The 21,103-nt window shown below is 40.3% G+C and overlaps 1 pseudogene; it reads right to left on the bottom strand.

Annotated features, from left to right (window-relative positions):
* Nucleotides 1–2,927: 2,927 nt before the first annotated feature.
* Nucleotides 2,928–3,071, bottom strand: LOC119064868 (uncharacterized; annotated as a pseudogene).
* Nucleotides 3,072–21,103: the final 18,032 nt, after the last annotated feature.

Below are 21,103 nucleotides of genomic sequence, written 5' to 3'. Positions count from 1 at the left end.
CCTAATTCTGCTCTAAAAGGTAAAGTTTATTAATTAAAAAAAATCATATGCTTTGGGATTTTAAAAAAGAAGCTTTGGTTCTTGCCTTCTACAAATAGACAAAATATACCAAAAAACCTCCCCCAAACCCCAAAATCCAAAAACCCCACAGGGAGGGCTAGGTAAGTTTGAGAGCAGAGTGATTGTGAGTTCTTGATGTTCAACTCTGAATTGCGTATTTATGGCTAGCTTTTAGAAGAGATGATGCCATGGAAGACACAGCCACATCCATCAATTACTCCTAGTCACTAGACCACCTGAGTGTACTTATTTGGACATCTTAAGGCAGTGGTTTTCAAAGCATGGTCCTGGGTCATCCACAAACTTCTTAGACATGCACATTCTCAGGCTCTACTTTAGGTCCACCGACTCAGAAACTCTGGGGATTGGCCCCAAAGGTCAGTGTTCTGAAACCCTCCAGGTTGTCCTAATGCTTACAAATGGTTAAGGTTTACCATCCTGATGTGGGGAGCTGCTCATTCAACCTGGTTATTACCTGAGTGCTCCATAGTGGTAAGGTTCTGTGGGTGCACACAGCCCAAACCGTACCAGGCTGACTTAAAAAAAAGAAAAAGAAAAAAATGATTGTACTAGAAGTTTATCTAGGGGTAATTTCCAGAATCCAAAAAGTATGAAACATCCTGACCTCAGAAAGAGTAACAAAGAAAACAGAATCTCATAAGGAGTGTTTTTAAATTGATGTTTATTCAACTGCCTTCTGAATAAGGTGATTTAACTAAAATCCAGAATGCTATAATATGTTACTGAACTAAAGGTATTTGCCTGTATGCATCAAAGCCCAACAGAATGTGAACAGGAGTTTGTAGCAAAGAAAGTAAAGCTTTATTTTAGGAAATAGTGCCTCACCACAGAGGTGAGCAAATGCTCTAAGGACCCAGCTACCCGATGGCTCCTAGGAGATAGACTAGATATGGGGGGAAATCATTAGTCACAGGGACTCATGGAGCTGGGGTTATGAGCTCTACTGATTTGTGCGGCTGCAGTAGGGAGAAGTTGATCATTGTATTGGGTCCTGCTGTTGCCATGTCGTGTTTTGCCTACTTTTGTGAGGATGTACTTGGGAAGGTCCTTCTGCTTTCAGGAGCCTGGATCTGAAACACAACTGAAGTCAAGACGTTGTCTTCAGTTTAACTGAGACTCTGTTCCCTTGATCAACAGACCTGTGGCTTTTTCTCAAGACGGTCTGATGCTGACCAGAACCTGGTGTCGTAAGGGCTAAATGACTAGGGGACTCGACATGCAGTATTTCATGGTGTGATTAGACTGGATAAAGCTTGAATGAAGGAAAAGGTCATATTAAAAAAGTGAAGTTGCTGTGAGGTTACAAATGGAGTCTGCAAGTGGCAGAGAGAGGAAAGGTGGAACTGTGATTGATAGTCTCAGCAGGTCCAAGCATAATGGCAGTTTTAGGGAGATGATCAGTGAGTGGGGGTGGGCAAGCAAAATGCCCAACTTGAACCACAGGGAGGTGGTGCGACAAAGTGTAAGGTAGGGGGGCTCTGACACTGGATGAGTCTAAATTTGAGTCCCAACTCTGCTGCTTATTAGCATTGATAGTTTGGAGAAAGTATTTAACCTGTCTGATCATGAGCTACGAACTGAGCTGGGTTGTTTATTTCATTTGCCACAGGCTTTGAGAGTTTCTTAGATACTACCTATGTACTCCCTAAATATTACCCAATGGTACTCTAGGGTCAGAACAGGTTAATTCTCTTCCTAACAAGTCCTGTACTTCCAGAGATTAAATTCACCTGTAGAGGATTTAGCTGAAGGTGGGGAAAGTAGCCTTTGATATAAAGTCATTAGGAGCTGGCCTACCAGTCCTATTCCAGCAAGGGGAATGAGTCATCATTTCCCTGCCAACACATATGTATAAATACAGAGCAAGGTTAAGCAACTACCTGTTCTTGCTTTGGTCTCTGTGTCCCTAACCTGCTGTTACAGCATCAGCTTGTGAAATGATGAAAAATGCCATGATTGCATGACCTAATTCAGGCCTGGTGCTTCAAGTGGGGAACATGTGTGGGCCTCTCACTTTCCTACACACACTCACAGCCGAGAGCAATCAGCAGGGATTTTGAAACAGGTCCTTGTGGAAATAAAACCAGGGCCCTACATCTACTCATTACATAACTTGAGGTTAAGGAAACAAAGCCCTGTGGATGGGTGTGCCGGGGTATGCACGCTAGAGAGATATACACAAGATACCAGAGCCCTACCCTATCCTTACTAAGCAGAAAAGGAAAGTCAGAAATGACCTCTTTTCATGGACGACCAGAATGTTCTTTTCTGAAAAGGGTCAAGTGGGAAAGGAAAGGGATGATTAACATCTGTGAATATCTACCATGTATTACGAAACAGGCATGGTGATTTTTCTAAGTTTGTCTCGATCTTCAGAACAGTTTACCACCCCCCTTTTTTGAGCTGAGCACAATGAGGTCATAATCCTTAAATCATGGATGAAGTTGAAGCTCAGAAAAATGAAATCAAATTGCTGGAGAGTGTTAGCGGCAAGCTCACAACAGGTATCTGTGGCCACCCCACTGGTCCACATTCTAGCTCAGCATCTTGTTGGAGTGGCAAAGAAACAGGTCCAGGCCTCCAGTCCTGTTTGGCCCCATCCCAGTGAGAAGGTACGAGATTAGAGTCAGACTGCCATTTCCTTTTACTTGATAGGCATCCACAGCCTACCAGGAATGAATTCACCTTCTGTTAGTTTTTCAGGGGCAGAAAGTGGTGTGTGCACCATCACTCGCAGCCAAAAATGTAAAAGAGGCTCATACCTGTATGTGGGGAGATCAATCAACTTTGGAGCTTCCCAAGCTCACCTTCATTTTTGCACAAGATCGTCGGCAAGAAAGAGGGCAGAGGGCTATAGACTCAAAAGGAAAAAACAAACAAACAAAAAACTTTTGCTGTGCTATCCAGATAGATTTTTCTCTTACTGTTTATTTTTAAACTGATAAGAACAGATACTATACTTGATCTTAGCCAAAAGGTTGAGAAGCGATCTTACTGTTTATTTTTAAATCCTGACAATGCAATGACCATGAAAAGATGATTTTTTCAATGTCCTCTGAAATCCAAAATGTTAGTGTCCAATCAGGTCAAAAAATGGCTGGTCCACATTTTAAAATAGTTCATCCCTTCTTGCCTTTATGCAACCATTTGTTTGCTTAAACACAATACATATTTACTGATAGATTATTAAATGTCAGGCATTATGCCCATTGCAGACATGACAGAAATCATTAAGACATACATGGACCTGTTCATAAAGGAATCTAGTAGTGAAAACAGTAAGACCTGGGTAACGGTACAGATACATGGAGAGCACTTGAAGAGCCCAGAGGGTGGGCTTCTTCATGTAGAGAATCTGACAATTCTCGTAAAGAGTTGTGACTCTACTAGAGCTCAAAGTCAGAGGAAGGCACCTGCTGGAGATAGGAAGAGGTAGGGAAGGAGAGTGTCTCAAACAGAAGGATGACTTTGGGAAAAAAGCAGAGTCATGAAAGAGTTTATGCTTCTTCAGAAAGAACAAGTAGTCCAAAAAGCCCTACTGTGAAGCTTGAGGAATATTTATTTTTAAAAAGAGATGGAATTGAAGAAATACATAGCTAGATGAGGATGGGGATTTAGGATTTGCTCAGGATCACAAAGTTTGTCAAGTACTAGGCAGGGGACTCAAACCCTGTGCTTCAGATTATAGGGATCTATCCACTGTACAATACAAACTCTTCTTTGTATATAATTCCTGGCCTTCAGGGACTGTTAAAAATGCTGAGAGAATTGCAGGGATTATTGAATTTTTATGATAAATCTATGTTAAGTACTACTTTTTGAGTTTGGTATATTTTATCATGGTTCTATGTAGTATACAATCCATACTGTTGACCAGTAAGAAGCACTGAATGACCTCTAGGTGTTTGGCTAAAGTTAAATGAAGCACTTCCAAAGGTCATGGCTCCCTTGTCTATCTACTATTCATCTCTTCACCTGTTTGCATGTTTGGATTCCATACATGTACCATGATTTAGCTTTTCCTTCCCTCTTCCCCTTTCTTCTTACCAGTGCACTGTTTCAGAACATGTGATTTTGTAGCCCCAAGTCACCACATAAAAAACTCAATTATCTGAAGCCACCACACTGCAGAAACCACATAGGGAGACAGCACAGAGATAGAGAAAGATGTCCAGGGTGCCCCAGCTCTTCCATCCTCCAGTATTTTGAATCCTTCCAAAGCAGGCATTGTACTAAAGAACCCTTTAGCATAAGCTCAGCCCTAATCACTATCAGAAAGCAACCTCATAAAAGACCCCAAGTCAGGAAACCCCACCCAAGCTGCTCCTGAATTCTTGACCCTTATAAGTGGAAATAAGTAATTGTTGGTCAAGACAGTAAGTTTGAGGTGTCTTATTATGCAGAAATGAGTGATATAGATTATGAATGGTGTTTTCAGTGGAAAGACCAAACAATACAGACTATTGTTTCTTAAATTATTTGCCCTTGCTGTTCTTTCTTTTCTACCCAAACTTGTCTGTGTTTGAAGGATCAGTTCAGATCCTGACTACTTAATGAATCTTCCCCTGATTTTCCTAGTCCGTAATAATCTGTCTTTGAGGTCAAGACCAAGAGTTCACAGACCTGCAGAATCCTTGCTGATTTGTCAAAGAAACACATGTTCAGGCCCTTCCCTAGACCTGCTGAATCACAATCCATAGGGTGGGGACCAAGTACCTTTATGGGCATGGCATCGGTTGGTGGACTGGTATGGATCAGCCTTTGGAAACTATTCATCTGGACCACGTATCTGAGCATGAGATTACTCACTGCCTTATAATGCCCTTTCATTTGCAAAGAATCTTTAAACATTTTAAGAGTAGAACCCTATCCCTTTATTCATTCACTTAATGAAGATTTATTGGGTTCTTGTTTTTTTTTGGTGGGTGGCATTGTATCAGGTGATGGCAAAGCCAAGATGAGTAAGCACATAAGCACAGGATCTATCTCAAAGAGATCTCAGCAGTTGATGCAGGTTTGAAGAATGGGCAATGACTCAGTGAGGCAGCTGGGTTAGAATGAAGTAACATGCTCAGCTGGCACTAAAAACCCTGAAGCTTTTGGAAGCAGTCAGCCAGGCAAACTGGTAGGACCAGAATGAGAATGCAGCTTATCATTTGCTGCCCTTTCTTCTATTCTGTTCCCCGTTCATGCACAGATTCTTTCCCTGCTTCAAGGCTTTCCTTGATATTCAACAAAATTCAGTTTTGCCTGTAGAAAATTCTTCAGGGAGGAGCACACTGTATGTTCTCTGAGTCTCTGAGGTCTGTGCCCTCCAAGAAATCACCTCACACACAGGAGAGTCAACACTCTAACAAACCACTTTTAAACAACACATATTTAGCACTTACTATATTCCAGGTTACTGTATTAAGCAGTGTTTCCCCATTCCCTGCTTGGAGCATCTCTTTGAGATAAGGGTTTATATTTTAACCCCCTGTTTACCCATCTTCTCCCTTGCTGTTACACCTGCATCTGTGCCTACCTTACTCAGTGCCTCCAACAATATACTCACCATCATTTATGTCTGGCCTGGCTCTCCTTTATGCAAACATCTTCCTAAGAACATGTTTTCCAAGATTACACTAAAACCCAATGTATTATTTTTCTGTTACTGCTGTTAGAAAATTACCACAAGCGTAGGTGCTGAAACCAACACAAATTTATTACCCTATAATTCTGGAGGTCAGAAGTCAAATATAGGTCCTTCTGGAATAAAATCAAAATGACAGTAGTGCTGCTTTGCTTCTGGGGGCTCAAGGGAAGAATCCATTCCTCACTTTTTCTAGCTTCTTTAAACTGTTTGTATTCCTGGCCTCATCTCCCCCTTTTTTAATCTTCAAAGTCAGCAGTGTATTATCACCTCTCTGCTCTGATAGTCTGCTTCCATCTGGTAAAAACCTTTATGATTACCTTGAGCCTACATGGATAATCCAAGATAATCTCTCCATCTCAAGATCCTTAACTTAGTCATACGTTCAAAGACTCTTTTGCCATGTACATAAAATATTCACAGGTTCTGGGAAAATCAGTATGTGGACATCTTTGGGAGAGCCATCATTCTGCCTACCATCACACACACAGTTTCCTGAGCCTTGGTCTACACTATTGTTTCAAATTTTCTTCTTCTACCTTCCACTTCCTTCCTGGTCACATTTCATCCAAGCATCAGAGGAAAGGAGGCCAAGTCCATACCAGAACTGTCAGGTCTTCTTAGCTCAAATGAATCAAACACTACAGAGCATTGGGTGTCATTATATTTATCAATTGTCTGACCCCACTATCTCTGCTTTGCCCCAAGCTTCAATTTTCCTTGCAACTGACCAACTAAGGCCCTCACATAAAGCTTCCTCTTCACTGTGATATTGTGAGTTTCCTTTCTTCACTTACCCCCTATTTTCACTCTGTCCCGTGGAATGTGCCTTTGTTAATAACCACATGGACCATGTACATCCTCAGACATTTGTACCTCCACCCACTTCCCTTCATTGAGACCTGGTAGATCCTCAAAGAGACTACGTCCCACTTCTTTCAGATTTTCCTATCTTAGATTCTGTACTTCACCTTTGAACCACTCTTGTCTGTTCTTTGACCTTTACTGGCATCAATCGTATCCATGGGGGAATCCCTACTGCCTTTTCTGTGCATTCCCTTTACATTATGAGAGTACTGAAAATAAATTATGTAACTGAGCAGATGGGCATGCTTATAAGTTCAAGGTAGCCAAGAGCAATTGGTTTCTCAATTCTTCTTTCTGACCTGACAGGATTTCTTCAGGTATTCTCATACTTTTACCACATTACAAGGCCTAACCAGTTGCCTTCCTGTCACAGAACTATTGACTGAAATCACCTGCACTATACATCACTAATGCCTCTGTCCTATCAGTTCTCAGAATATGCGTCTATGCTTTTGGGGGGACATCTCAATATTCTTCCTTGGAACATACTGCACAGAGTTCTTCTTCCTAAGTTTATAATATCTCAAGAGCAGATTTTATTATTATTCTTTTGCCTTCACTTTCTTTATCACCTAGAAACTGGTCTTGCTACATAGTAAGACATAAATGCAAATTTTTCAAATGCATGAGGGAACAGATGAACTCAAAATACCGAGCTTTCATCAGCAACACCACCATGATTAGTTGGAAACTCACTGAACTGAGCTTACATAAGCAAGTGCTTTCCTTCAAAAATATTCTTTTCTCTAACAGGAGACTAAGAATATCAATTAGAAGAAGAATCTCCAGGCACTTGTAGGAATAAAATTTCTTTCTCAAGCTTACGAATTCCTGTTCCAAAAAAAAGAAAAAACACCAAAAAATGAAAAAAAGAGTTGTGCATGAGATGCATGTATTTGTAGGTATACATATCTTTTCAAAACCAAGCACTTGAAAAAATAATTAAAATGTCATGTTTTGCCAACACAGCATAATGATAGTCAGAGTCCCTAAATTATTTTGTCTGCACATTCCTGGTATTATATCCTTTTCTGGCAGAAGCCAAGAGAGAAGTAGAAGTAAAGTAGGTGGAGGTAACAAGGGAAGGACGTAAGAAGGAAATGCTTCCAAAGTAAATCACAGAAAATGGAACACCCCTTCCAGAAATGAGGCTCCATGCAGCCTTTGACAACGGTTCAAAGCTGTCACGCTTCCTTAATTCCTAGATGCGTCAGCCAAGAAAGGTTTCAGTATTCCCACCGAAACCAGAGCTACTTCAGATTTATGGGATCCACGCCCTTGGAATCAAGGCACTAACATGTTTTGCTGGAGGCACTGGAAAGCTTAACATCTCCCTTTCAAAAAAGGAAGGTTTCCTGTAAAACAAATGGAGGCAATCACAGATGGAGCAGGTCCAGGTTATTACAGAAGCTCACGTGGCTGTGGTGAGGTGCCTAGAGAAGACTTGGTGCTTGTTCTTCACCTCACTTTGTCTATCCCAGTGGGTTCCTCTCCATTGGCTTTTTGAGCTTCAGTGGCTGGGCAGGCCATGCTGTGTGTTTGTGAGTGCTCCAGGAATTTAGCAAACACTCCGCCCTAGCCTCATTTTCCCCCTTCATGGACAGGTATATGACTCAGCTCCATCAAGTACCCTGGGAATTCAGTAATGATGGGTAATTGTCCTTTAATGCCAGGTTGATGAGCTCTCGAAGCACTTAGCTACTGTTAACTAATTATGCTACATATAAACATTCATCTTCCTTGGCTGCAGACCAAGTGGGGCTAAGGTCATAAGCAGAGAGCAGATTTGTTTGGTAAGATTCAGATTCTCTGTCTGTTATCAAAGCTCATTGTTTTGTTTGGTTGGTGTCAAAAGTTATGCTTTCATTAAAGTCACTAGGATACAAGAGCAAACGAGAAAGCAAGTGAATTTCCCGTCAGGAACAGTTCCTAACCAGGGCATCTGTCTTAAGTGACCTTAAGGGACCTGTTGTAGGGGTCAGGGGTATAGAGTTCAAAGTATTCTTGATATAGCCTCCTAAGGATGGCTTGCTTCCCAGTTTCTATATGAGATGGTGAGCTCACTAATACTACTGGGACTCCATAATGGTGTTTCTCAAGTTGTAGGAGGGAGAAAAAAAATGTGGCTAACCACTGACCTCAAAATATGTTTGGATTCTAATATTTGCATATTATAGTAGGAACCCAGACCTATTCAATGAAACTTGATAACAACCAGGTTCTCAACCATAGCTGTACATATGAATAATTTCTGATTACTTAAAAAGACCTCTGGAGCCAAAGTCCCTTCCCTGAGAATTGTACTTTATTAAATCTGGGGTGAGTCTATGGGGTGTGTGTGTGTGCAAACATGCAAACAAAAACAAATCTACATATATGCACACATATATATATATTTTAAATTAATATGGATTAATGGATGCATTGATATTTATTTGATTAATAAAACAAAGTAAAATTAGTGACCAAAACTGCTCTTTCATCAAACAGATATTCACTAGCAGCTCACCTACTGCAAGGTTCAGTGATGAGTAAAACATGGCCTCACCCTAGAGGAATTTACAACAAGTTTCAACCACTGTACAAAAAGATTCCTTGTTCATTTTTGTAGCATCCCTTATATCTAGCACAGACACAGGCTCATGGCAGAAATCTAGTACATGTTTATTACATCCATGAATGACCTTATGTTCTTCCTATAGCATACATACACACACATAGCAGTAGGCAAAAGTAGGTTGAGAGTTGTGACTACACGAAACACAGTTTATTCTGTATTATTATTTATTATTTTGTTATTTTGCACATGAACAATGGTAAACCTACTTTTGCCCCACCCCCAACATTCTGAGGTTGCTTTTTACTCTGAAGTCAGCTTTCCCCAGGGTCTGACAATGTTCTTTTATGCAGTTAGACATTCTTCCAGTTCATTGACTTCGCCATAAAGACATTTCACTTCCCATCTCCCCTCTTCCTACCCTTAGAGCCTAGTTGACTTCCTTTTTTCTTTTTTTAGAAATGAAGAATATTTTATTTTTAACTATCAAAATTTATTTATAGTTATTTATTTTTAATTGCTGTTCAAGTACAGTTGTCTCCATTTTCCTCCCACCACTCCCCCTAACCCCATTTATCCCCATCTCCCACCCTTGATCCTAAGGCATCAGGCTCCAAGTAGCCTAACTGATTTTTATTCGACCTTTCAATCTCAGCTCAGAGACTGCTGACTCAGGGACACCTTCCTTGACATCTGTTACAGAGTCTGTTTCCTGTACGGACAACCCAAGTTCTACTCCTTCTCTCATACTCTCTCTTGAGACCCTGTTTCCTTGTTCAGAACCCTCATTTTAATTTGAAATTCTGTAGTCAGCAATGGGATTACTCCTTCAGTGTGTCTCTTTATCTCCATCACCAGACAGAAGGCACAGAGTGCATTCTCGTGCCCCCAGAAGTTCACACTGCCTGAACGCAGAGAGTGACTCCAGAACTGTATGTTTCCAAGAACTGTCAGAATAGCTAAGTGAAGAGCCCAGTGAGATCCTTTCCTGAGTACAAGAGCTGACAGTTAAGGTAGCAAACAGGGATTAAATAGCAAGTGTGTACGTTTTGCCCAAATGACTCAGGACTGAAAGAAGTGAGAAGAGGAGTAAAGGGGAAGGAGAGCCAGTTTCCTTGGTCACTGTCCTAGAAAAATAAATAGGATGCCACTTCCATAGCCTGCACAGCAGCCCCTGCTCACCGCTTTACCAGCCTCACCTGGTGCTAGTGGAAAGGTCAGGCCTGGCAGCGAGTTGTCAAATTACTCCTCTCACCTTAACCCAGTTACTTCACCTTTGAACTCATTGAAATATCTTGATTGACAGGTCAGGGAAGCCACGTCACAAGATGCTTAGGTGAGCAGGTTCATGAAGCAGATTGCCTGGGGTGAATTCCTAGCTCTATCCCCATTTAGTGTGAAAATAGGGAAAGAGTTTTATCCCTCTGTGCCTCAGTTTCCTCATTGATTAGGTACGGTTGTTAACAGAACCAGCTCCCTGGGCTTGTAATGAGAATTAATGTAAGTTAAGTATCTACAATAGTTCACAGCTAGGCATATGGTAAGTTCCACTGTTTTCCTAGTGCTCAGTTTATTATTATTAGCTGGTTTAAGAATGAAAAGGGAAACATGGGAACTAGCATTTATAGACCACCTACTATGTGTCAGGAACTACCAATAGTACTTTAGATCAAAATAATTCTCATTTCATACCCACAATAGTCCCAAAAGGAAGTTAAGAATGGTGTCTAGTCCTTTTGCTGTAGGAATGTTGATTCCTTAAGGAGCAGAAATAGATTATATCTTGCTGGGATTATTTCTTAGAAAATGTATTGTTAAAGGTAATTCCTTACAATCCATTAAGACAATATTTGTATCCATAGCAACTGCCACCACAGCAACTGTCTCCACTTTTAAGGTAATGGTCATCATTCAGATTCCCCCGTGTACAACCTCAAAGAATATTGAGCTTAAATCATTCACACAGAGAAGAGCCCAAGGCTTGGCATCAAAAAGTCCTGGTTGCTTTGGGACCTTAAACCAGATCCCTACTTCTCTGAACTTCAATTTTTCTTCTTTTTTTTAAAGTGGGAGTGATAAATGGGGTCGTAATGCCAGCCTTGGCTGCCTTGTAGTGCTGTACTGAGAACTGAATCAGTGCCACTCAAAGCACCCTTTAACCTATAACCCCCAGTTTCAACCCAGACCCACCTGAGCATGGGCCCCGGAATCTGTTATATTCTTCAAGGTGATTTTTCTGCATGTTAAATTCTGAGGATAGAATTAAATATACTAGATTTTTAGAAGCATTTTGTAAACGATCAAACATTTATACAAGCATAAATGTACTCTATTCCTGTTCAACTCTCCCCGCCCACTTTCCACCTCCACTGTGCTCTGCTCTTTTCCTTCCCACTCTATCTCCTCCACTCCTCGCTGCCCCCCACCCACATCACGTCCTCCCCTTCCCACCAAACTGAAAATGCTGTGTCCGTCCACAGGGAGTTGGTACCTTTCCCAAACTTCTGGGTTGTATAAACAACAGGTGTTCAAATAATATCTGAGGAATGAATAAATGGACAGATGGACAAATTGTACAGGGTGTCCCCCTATGTTAGCATTTTTATGGACTTAATCTTATCTCATCTACATGACATTTTTTTCAAGCAAATTCCAAATGCTTTCACATGTATTGTATTAACTCATGCACCTTCACCTTCACACTGAATGAGGTAGAGGTAGGTGCCGCCTTCCATCTCAGCCCACCCCAGCACCAACCTGGACAGGTGCTGAAGTAGAAAATGGGAGAGTTTGGTTGCTTGCCTCATAACATACAGGAGGAAGAAGAGTCAGAATTGGAGACTGGTATGTAGATGCCCCACCCCTGACTGTTGCTCTTCATTCCCAAGGACTTTGGATGGAGAGAGAATGTAGGTGAACTCCAGCTCTCCTGTCTTCAACATTTAGGTCTTGGGTAGGATATGTAACTTCTTTCCACCTGGATGCTTGGAGACTTAAATTAGAGAGCATTTATGAAATGCCTGGAGCATAGTCAGGGCTTGGTAAATGTTATATCTCTTTCCCCATGTTCTTTAGGGTTGGCTTCTGCAAAAGTTTTCAGTGTACCTGGCTTGAGGGCAGCAAGGTGTAGTCCTGCCTTTGGTTTGCATTCCGACAGCAGCTGGCATGAAGGGCTTGTTTAAACTCAAAGCGAAAAATGTAGATGGTCTAGTTTTCCCAATATCTGTTCCTTGGACTACCTGAATCAGAATCCCTGGGTATTTTTTTTTTTAATGCCGAGTCTGCGTCCTACCCAAGCACTCCCCTGATTCCCAGAGAGTAGACCCTCGAAATATGCATTTTTTGCAATCACCCCAGGTAAACCTTATGCCCACTCCAATTTGAGAACCATTGCTTTAGTTAGTTAGGTGCCAGCTTTGACTACACATTAAAAACAACTGGGAAACTTATAAAAAATATTGAAGCCCAGGCATTGTCTAGAACACAGGTGGCCAACACAAGGCCTGCAGGCCAAATCTGGCCCTCCACCTTATTTTATCCAGCAGGGTACCTGGTTTCTACCTGGCAGCAGTGCCAAGCTGCTTGTCCCTAGTTAAGGACTAGTTACATTTATACAGTCCTAACATTATATTTGGCCCTTTGAAGGCAACTGCATGACTGATATGGCCCCAGTGAAAATGAGTTTGACACCTCTGGTCTAGAATGAACGAGTAAGAATTAGAGTGTGGGGTGGGGGTGTTGAAAGAGGGTTAGGATGGGTGGTGGAAGTAAAGGGAACAGCCACCAATTAGATTTTTTTTTGCCTTCTAATAATCAACATTTGCATTTGTCTGCTTTTTGAGGAGAAAGAAAATGAAGATAAAAAATTACATTTTTTGAATTTTTCCTAAATTAATTGTATAACAAGGTGTTTGTGGCACTTAAATTTTTAAACATATTTTATTACTGTTTATGCCATTATAGTTGTCCCAGTATTTTCCCTTCTTTGTGCCCCCTACCCCCATCCAGCCTTTCCCCACTTCCACAGACAATTCCTAAACTGTTGCCCATGTCCATGGGTCCTTCACACATGTTCTCTGACTAATCCCTCCTCCCCTCTTACTGTGTCAGTCTGTTCCATGATTATCTGCCTCTGATTCTATTTTGCATATTTATTTTGTTCACTAGATTCCTCTTATAAGTGAGATCATATGGTATTTGTCTCTCACTACCTGGCTTATTTCCCTTAGCATAATAGTCTCCTGTTCTGTCCATGCTATTGCAAAAGATTGGAATTCCTTCTTTTTTGTGCTGTGTAGTATTCCATTGTGTAAATACACCACAATTTTTTTTAATCCACTCATGTACTGATGGGCACTTGAGCTGTTTCTAACTCTTGGCTACTGTAAATTGTACTGCTGTGTACACTGGGGTGCATAGGTTCTTTTGAATTAGTGTTTCAGAATCCTTAGGGCATATTCCCAGCAGTGGAATTACTGGGTCAAAAGGCAGTTTCATTTTTAGTTTTCTGAGAAATTCCATACTGTTTTCCACAGTGGCTGCACCAGTCTGCATTCCCACCAACAGTGCACCAGGGTTCCCCTTTTCTCCGCATCTTCACCAGCACTTGTTGTTTGTTGATTTGTTTATGAAAAAATGCTCAACATCACTAGTCATCAGATAGATGCAAATTAAAACCACAGTGAGATATCACTTCACACCTGTTCATGGCGTTTTAAAAGGAGGTCCTTTTTTCGCTCTCTGCAGAGGGTTCACTAGATGTCTAAGGCCAAAGTGAAGTGAAGGTAAAGTTGTTTCTTCCGTAAGCTACCTTCTAACAAAGATGCTGTTCTCCTGTGAGCAAATGCACTGCTGCACTGAGGAACACTTGCATAGCATTTAAACAGTCTGCACTTTTAATTATTATACTAACATTTTGTCAACTGTCAAATGCTCAGAAATAATTTCATGTCTTCCCATCTCTGTGCGGCACATTTATTGATATTCATGATGTGGGTTCCCCCAGCAGTGTCTAGACTGAATGTCAATAGGGTCTGCAGAAGGAGGATATTAATAATGGAGTTCAGAAATCATTTTTAATTTTGGTTTAATACAGGATTAGAAGGGACAAGACCACTGTGCCCCCTTACTGGTCTGACACATAAAGGAATGTAACCTAGCCAAGCCATTTTGAATATCAAAGATGAGAAATGATTGCCTTAACATAATTTGTATTTTGCTGATACCATCTTCATAATTTTACAGGCCATAGAATAGTCTTCCATGTGACACCAAAGAGTTTTATTTTTGCTTGCATTCTTCGCAAACAGAACCATGCATTTGGTGCAGGGCCTCTCCCTTTGGGAAACTGGAATTATGAAAAAGATGAAAAGCTGAATTTTGTAGCCATCCTCTGTGGCAAAAAAGAGGATCTGAAACCCAAAAAGAGGGCTCTGGGGATGTCCCTATGAAAACAGTCCATGCTTCACAGTGAAAAATAAAGGACAATTGCTGCAGACTCAAGGATCTTATAAAACCGTTATTGTCACGGGGCATGTGGCAGATACTCTGCTAAACCCTTCCTGAGCTTTTTACATTTAATCCCCCAACCACTCCAGGAGATACACCCAGTTAGTACCTCTGATTTTATCGTTGGGCTGTGAAGACTTCTGACTCAGAGGGTTGTGTTCATCACAATCCCCAATCTATGGCACTTTTTAAAGGTATTTATCTGTACAAGGCCTTCTTTCATCTCACTTATTAATTTATTTTTCATCCCTATCATGCCCTTTTTCCATTCCTTCTCCTACCCCACGGGTAACTGTCTTATTGTATTGATGGGTGTTTTTTGTTTGAATGTGCTCTTACATAACGTATAATGTGTGAGTTGTAATAGTGTTACAGGGGTTCCTTATGTTTTCAGTTACAGCTGTTTTCAATTTTCATTGATGTTGCTCTGTGTACCTTGAACATAGATATATGTGTGTATATATGTACATGCATATATATGTGTGTGTGCCTGATTTTTTACAAGATGAGGAAACTAACTGCCTAGCATAGCATCATGTGGATACTAAGTTGCAGAACTTGTTTTCAGATCAGTTTTACTCCAAAGATAGTGCTCTTAACTGTTCTGCTGTTTCATTTCCTTTTGAAAATGTTACATTGCTTTTTTTTTACAATGATGTTCAGAGAGATTAAGTAACTTGTCTGAGGTCACTCAGCTAGCTGGTAGCAGAGGTCAGATTACAACTCAGTTCTGTCTGATCCCTTAACCTGAGCACTTTTCAATATTTTGATCTAATGACCTATTGTTGCTAGAATCTTCTGAGTTAGCTCACTTTTCAACCTCTTGCTCTGGGCTTTACTGTTTAGTGTGCTGGACACGGAGGCACCTTTCCTTGTCTAACAGCACAGTGTGTAAGATGAAACATCTTGTGGAGAGAGGCCTACTGGGCTGTGTCAAGTTCAACATCACCGTGGCTGGTACTAAGGTGATTAGTCCCAAATGAACCTATGGGGGTAAGGAAGGCGACACAGGCGATCTCTCCTCTTGGAGTGGGTTGCTGCCAAGGTCCCATGCTGGAACAATGAGAGAACTATCGCGTTCTTTGTCCAAGGCTGACATGATGCAATAGGTCTGGGGACAGGCGGTTTTCTTTTCTCTAGCTGCCCTTGGACTCTTTATAGCTTTGTCTCCTGGCATTATTTATCTAAAGTCACTTGTATGCCTTGGCACATGGCCCTCTGCCGCATTGTCCTTGCTGGGAAGCATCCAAGCAGAGGGAGATGAAGAGTCAGTTCTCCTCATTAACCTCTGCAGGTCACAGCTCTAGACCACTAGGCTCAGCCCAGTCTTGTGGGCCGAGGTTCTTATAATGACACTAAACTAAGGTGTAAAAATGTACCTGTGTGCTTTTACACTTGTCTTCAGCCATTTGCAACCAGCCACCCATTTTATTTTTTTCAACATCAAATATTTATTGACCTCCAACTATATATGGGAGACACAATAATAACATTTATTGATATACTATAATAGATGCTATACTGATAAGCTTACACCTATTAACTCATTAAAATTTTTTTTATTTTAATTGTTGAAGTATAGTTTCCTGACTTTTACTCCCATCCCAGGTCACCCCCCCAGTGCTCCCCACCTCCCTCCCATTTCCACCCCTTTTACTTTTTGTCCATGTGTCCTTTATACTTGTTCCTGTAAACCCTTATTCCCCTTTTCCCCTTAAATTCCCTCCTCTCTCCTTTCTGGTCCCTGTCAGCCTGTTTTCAATTTCAGTGTCTTTGGTTATATTTTGCTTGCTTGTTTGTTTTGTTGTTTAGGTTCCTGTTAAAGGTGAAATCATATGGTATTTGTCTTTCACCGCCTGGCTTATTTTACTCAGCATAATGCTTTCTAGTTCCATCCATGCTGTTGCAAAGGGTAGGAGCTCCTTCTTTCTTTCTGCTGCATAGAGTTCCATTGTGTAAATATACCATAGTTTTTGGATCCATTCATTTACTGATGGGCACCTAAGTTGCTTCCAACTCTTGGCTATTGTAAATTGTGCTGCTATGAACATTGGGGTGCATAGGTTCTTTTGGATTGGTGCTTCAGGGTTCTTAGGATATAATCCTAGCAGTGGAATTGCTGGGTCAAAAGGCAGATCCATTTTTAGTTTTCTGAGAAAATTCCATACTGTTTTCCATAGTGGTTGTACCAGTCTGCAATCCCACCAACAATGAACTAGGGTCCCCTTGTCTCCATGACCTCTCCAACACTTGTTTTTTGTTGCTTTGTTTTTATGATGGCCATTTTGACCGGTGTAAAGTGGTATCTCATCGTGGTTTTAATTTGCATCTCTCTGATAACTAGCGATATTGAGCATCTTTTCATGTGTCTCTGGACCTTCTGTATGTCCTCCTTGGAGAAGTGTCTGTTCAAGTCCTTTGCTCACTTTTTAATTGGGTTGCTTGTCTTCTTGGAGTATAGTTGTGTAAGTTCTTTGTATATTTTGGAGATTAAACCCTTGTCTGAGGTATCTTTGGCAAATGTGTTTTCCTATACAGTTGGTTCTCTTTTTATTTTAATACTGTTTTCTTTAGCCATGCAGAAGCTTTTTTTATTTTGATGAAATCCCATTTGTTTATTCTTTCCTTTATGTTCCTTTCTCTAGGGGACATATTAGTAAAAATGTTGCTGCATGAAATATCTGAGATTTTCCTGCTTATGTTCTCCTTTAGGACTTTAATGATGTCGTGGCATATATTTAAGTCTTTTATTCACCTTGAATTTACTTTGGTGTATGGTGTAAGTTGGTGCTCAAATGTCTTTTTTTTTTTCCATGTAGCTATCCAGTTCTCCCAACACCATTTGTTGAAGAGACTATATTTACTCCATTTTATGTTGCTGCCCCCTTTGTCGAATATTAATTGACCATAGAGACTTGGGTTTATTTCTGGGCTTTCTGTTCTGTTCCATTGGTCTATGTGCTTGTTTTTATGCCAGTACCAGGCTGTTTTGATTACAGTGGCCTTGTAATACAGTTTGATATCAGGTATTGTGATCCGTCCTACTTTGCTCTTCTTTCTCAAAATTGCAGCTGCTATTTGGGGTCATTTATGGTTCCATATAAATTCTTGAAGTGTTTGTTCTATGTCTGTGAAATATGCCATTGATCCTTTAATAGGTATTGCATTGAATCTGTAAATTGCTTTGGGTAGTATGGACATTTTGATGATGTTAATTCTTCCAATCCATGAACACGGTATATGTTTCCATTTGTTTGTGTCTTCCTTGCTTTCTTTCTTCAGTGCTGTGTAGTTTTCTGCATACACATCTTTTACCTCCTTAGTTAGGTTTATTCCTAGGTATTTTATTTTTCTCTTTGCTATATTGAATGGGATTTTTTCATTTCTGCTTCTGCTATTTAATTGCTGGCATATAAAAATGCCTTTGATTTCTGGATATTGACTTTGTATCCCACTGTTTTGCCAAATTGATTTATTAGGTCAAGCAGTTTTTAGGTAGAGACTATAGGATTTTCCATGTACACTATCATGTCATCTGCACACATGACAGTTTTGTTTTCTCCTTTCCAGTTTGGATGCCTTTTATTGCCTTTTCTTGTCTGATCACTGTAGCTAAAACTTCCAATACTATATTATATAGAAGTGGTGAAAGCAGACATCCTTGTCTTGTTCCTGATCTTAGTGGAAAAGCTTTTAGTTTTTGCCCAGTGAGTATGATGTTGGCTGTAGGTCTCTCATATATGGACTTTATTACATTGAGGAATGCTCCCTCTATTCCCACTCTGCTGAGTGGTTTGTTTTTTTTTATCAGAAATGGGTGCTGTACCTTATCAAATGTTTTTTCCATATCTATTGATATGATCATTGTGATTTTTGTCTTTGCTTTTCTTTATATGATGTATTGCATTTACTGGTTTGCAAATATTGAACCATCCTTGCATCCCTGGGATGAATCCTACTTGGTCATGGTGTATGATCTTTTTAATGTATTGTTGGATGTGGTTTGCCAATATTTTGGTGAGCATTTTAGCACCTATGTTCATCAGCAATATTGGCCTGCAGTTTTCTTTCTTCGTTGTGTCTTTATCTGGTTTTGGGATTAGGATGATGCTGGCTTCATAAAAAGAGTTTGGGAGTTTTCCATCACTTTGGATTTTTTGGAGTAGTCTGTGAAAGATAGGGGTTAACTCTTCCTTAAATGCTTTGTAGAATTCTCCTGTGAAACCATCTGGTCCAGGGCTTTTGTGTGTCAGGAGTTTTTTGATTACTGCTTCAATTTCATCTGCTATTATTGGTCTATTCAGGCTTTCTCCTTCTTCATTGATTTTTGGAAGAGTATATTTTTTTAGAAATGTGTCCATTTCACCTAGGTTTTCAAATATTGGCATACAGTTCCTCATAGTAATTTCTTACAATCCTTTGTATTTCTGTGGTGTCAGTTGTAATCTCTCCTCTTTCATTTCCAATTGTGTTTATTTGGGTCCTCTCTCTTTTCTACTTGATGAGCCTGCTTAAAGGCTTGTTGATTTTGTCTATCTTTTCAAAAAACCAGCCAACCATTTTAGATAAGGTCCCTTCATTGACATCAAACAAAAGAGAGGGAAGACTTGACATTTCAGAAGTATTGAATAGAGGTTTTTTTCTTATTCTAATATAAATTTGAGGGGTTGTCTAATGTAGGGAAAAATATGATGTACTTTAGAGTCAAACAAAACAAATATCTCACTCTCACTTATTTCCAGTGTGACCTTGGACAATTTACTTAACCTTACTTATTTTTTAAAAAACATGTACTGGGGACAATGACATCCATGTCATGATGTTATTATGAAATAATATGAAAAAAGTACATCTAAAATACCTGTCACTTTATGAGGCATTCATTGAATGTTAGGTCACATAAGAAAGAAGAGATTGGTGAATATTTTTGTACTTCAGCCCATTTAAAAAAATTTTCTAGTTGAAGTGAAAGTATAGATCTTTTTCTTTGCCCTTTCAGTTCATTTTGGTAGAGGCCAGCTTAGCTGGGCCTTGCAGCATTTGGAAGGTCATTCTGTGCATGAATTTGTTTTGGCATTTATTTCTGCCTTCTTTATTTTATTTTATCCACTGCCAAAGGGGCATTTTGATTGGCATGCAAGCCAAGTGAAACGAAGCACTCCCTCCAAGGGACATCCATGCAGGAGCTCTGTGAGAATCGCCTCTTTTCTGTCTGATGCGGGCTGACTTTCTTCCCCTTTGCTCTGTGTCTGAGGGATTTCTGATGTTTTCCTGGCCCTGTCAGTGTCATTCCTGTCCTGCTGTATTCACCAACACCACAAGGCACTATCAGCTCCGACCCAGAAACATGATGCCAACGTCCTAGAATCCATTTAGACATGGTGACGTCTCGTCTGAGGTTTACAGGGGACTGTGACTAAATTTATTTTCAAGCCTAAATGGAGGAAAAGGTTTCTCTGCCTGTCTGACACTTGGTTGGATTTCTCAGCCTCCTTCCTAGTAAGAGGAGTTTTGTTCACTCTCCCTTGAAAGAGATCAATCACCTGAGCTCACCTGTTCCCATTAGCTGTACTTTTGATCCATGGCTCCAGGAGCAATTGTCTGAAAATGTCTGTTGCATTAGGGAGACCCCCTTTAAGGTAGTTTAGGGATGAAGTGCATTATTCAATAAGCCTTGTCCTCTCCAGTGACTAGAGACATTCAGGAGAGGCAGCAATTCTATTTTGGGACAGACTCAGAGAGGATGGGGCATAATATGCACATGTTACACTTTGTGCTGAAGCATCCCCAGGGAGGAAAGCTGTGCAATAAGCAGCAAGACAACGTAGAGTAAGTTGGTGGTGGGGTTAACCCCTTACAGGCAGAGCTCTGCTCTTTCAACATGGGGTCCCTCACTAGCAGCCTGGATACCTTTCCTTGGCTTCTTAACCAAAAGAGTTGTTGCCTGCACATCTTTTCCCCTCAGCAAATCATTTTTTTTAATAGTTCTGACAAGATCTTGTGCATGAATTTAAATAGTCACAGCTACTAAGAATTATCCTCATTCTCTGAAAGTAGAGTTGGCACCCTCTGTGTGGCTTTGGGCAAGTGAATAAACCTTTCCAAGGCTTGGCTTTCTTATTTTAAAATTGGAATAATAATTCCTTCTTTACTGGGTTGTTAGGGGTGTTAGGTAAGAGGATTGTACAAAATGCTCAAATTAGTAGGGATTTTTCAGTTGTCAGTGAGTGAAAGACCAACTTAAATTGGTTTAAGCAAAAAGGTAGAATCATTGCTCTTTGTAACTGAACAGTCACAGAGTAATTCACAAGCTTGATTCACCGCAAATGAAATGATCTGTTTTGTTTGTGTTGTTGTTTATCTACTTTTCAGTTCCATTTCCCTCCCCTCTTTTTAAAAAAATTATTTAATTTGTTGCAGTGACTTTAGTTAATAAAATTATATATATTTCAGGTGTA

The sequence above is a fragment of the Artibeus jamaicensis genome, unplaced genomic scaffold (genome assembly GCF_021234435.1).
Source record: "Artibeus jamaicensis isolate MK-2021 breed Jamaican fruit bat unplaced genomic scaffold, CSHL_Jam_final scaffold_916, whole genome shotgun sequence".
NCBI classification, from domain to species: Eukaryota; Metazoa; Chordata; class Mammalia; order Chiroptera; family Phyllostomidae; genus Artibeus; species Artibeus jamaicensis.
The sequence above is the reverse complement of the archived record's forward strand: the minus strand, read 5'-3'. Positions and strand labels throughout refer to the sequence as shown.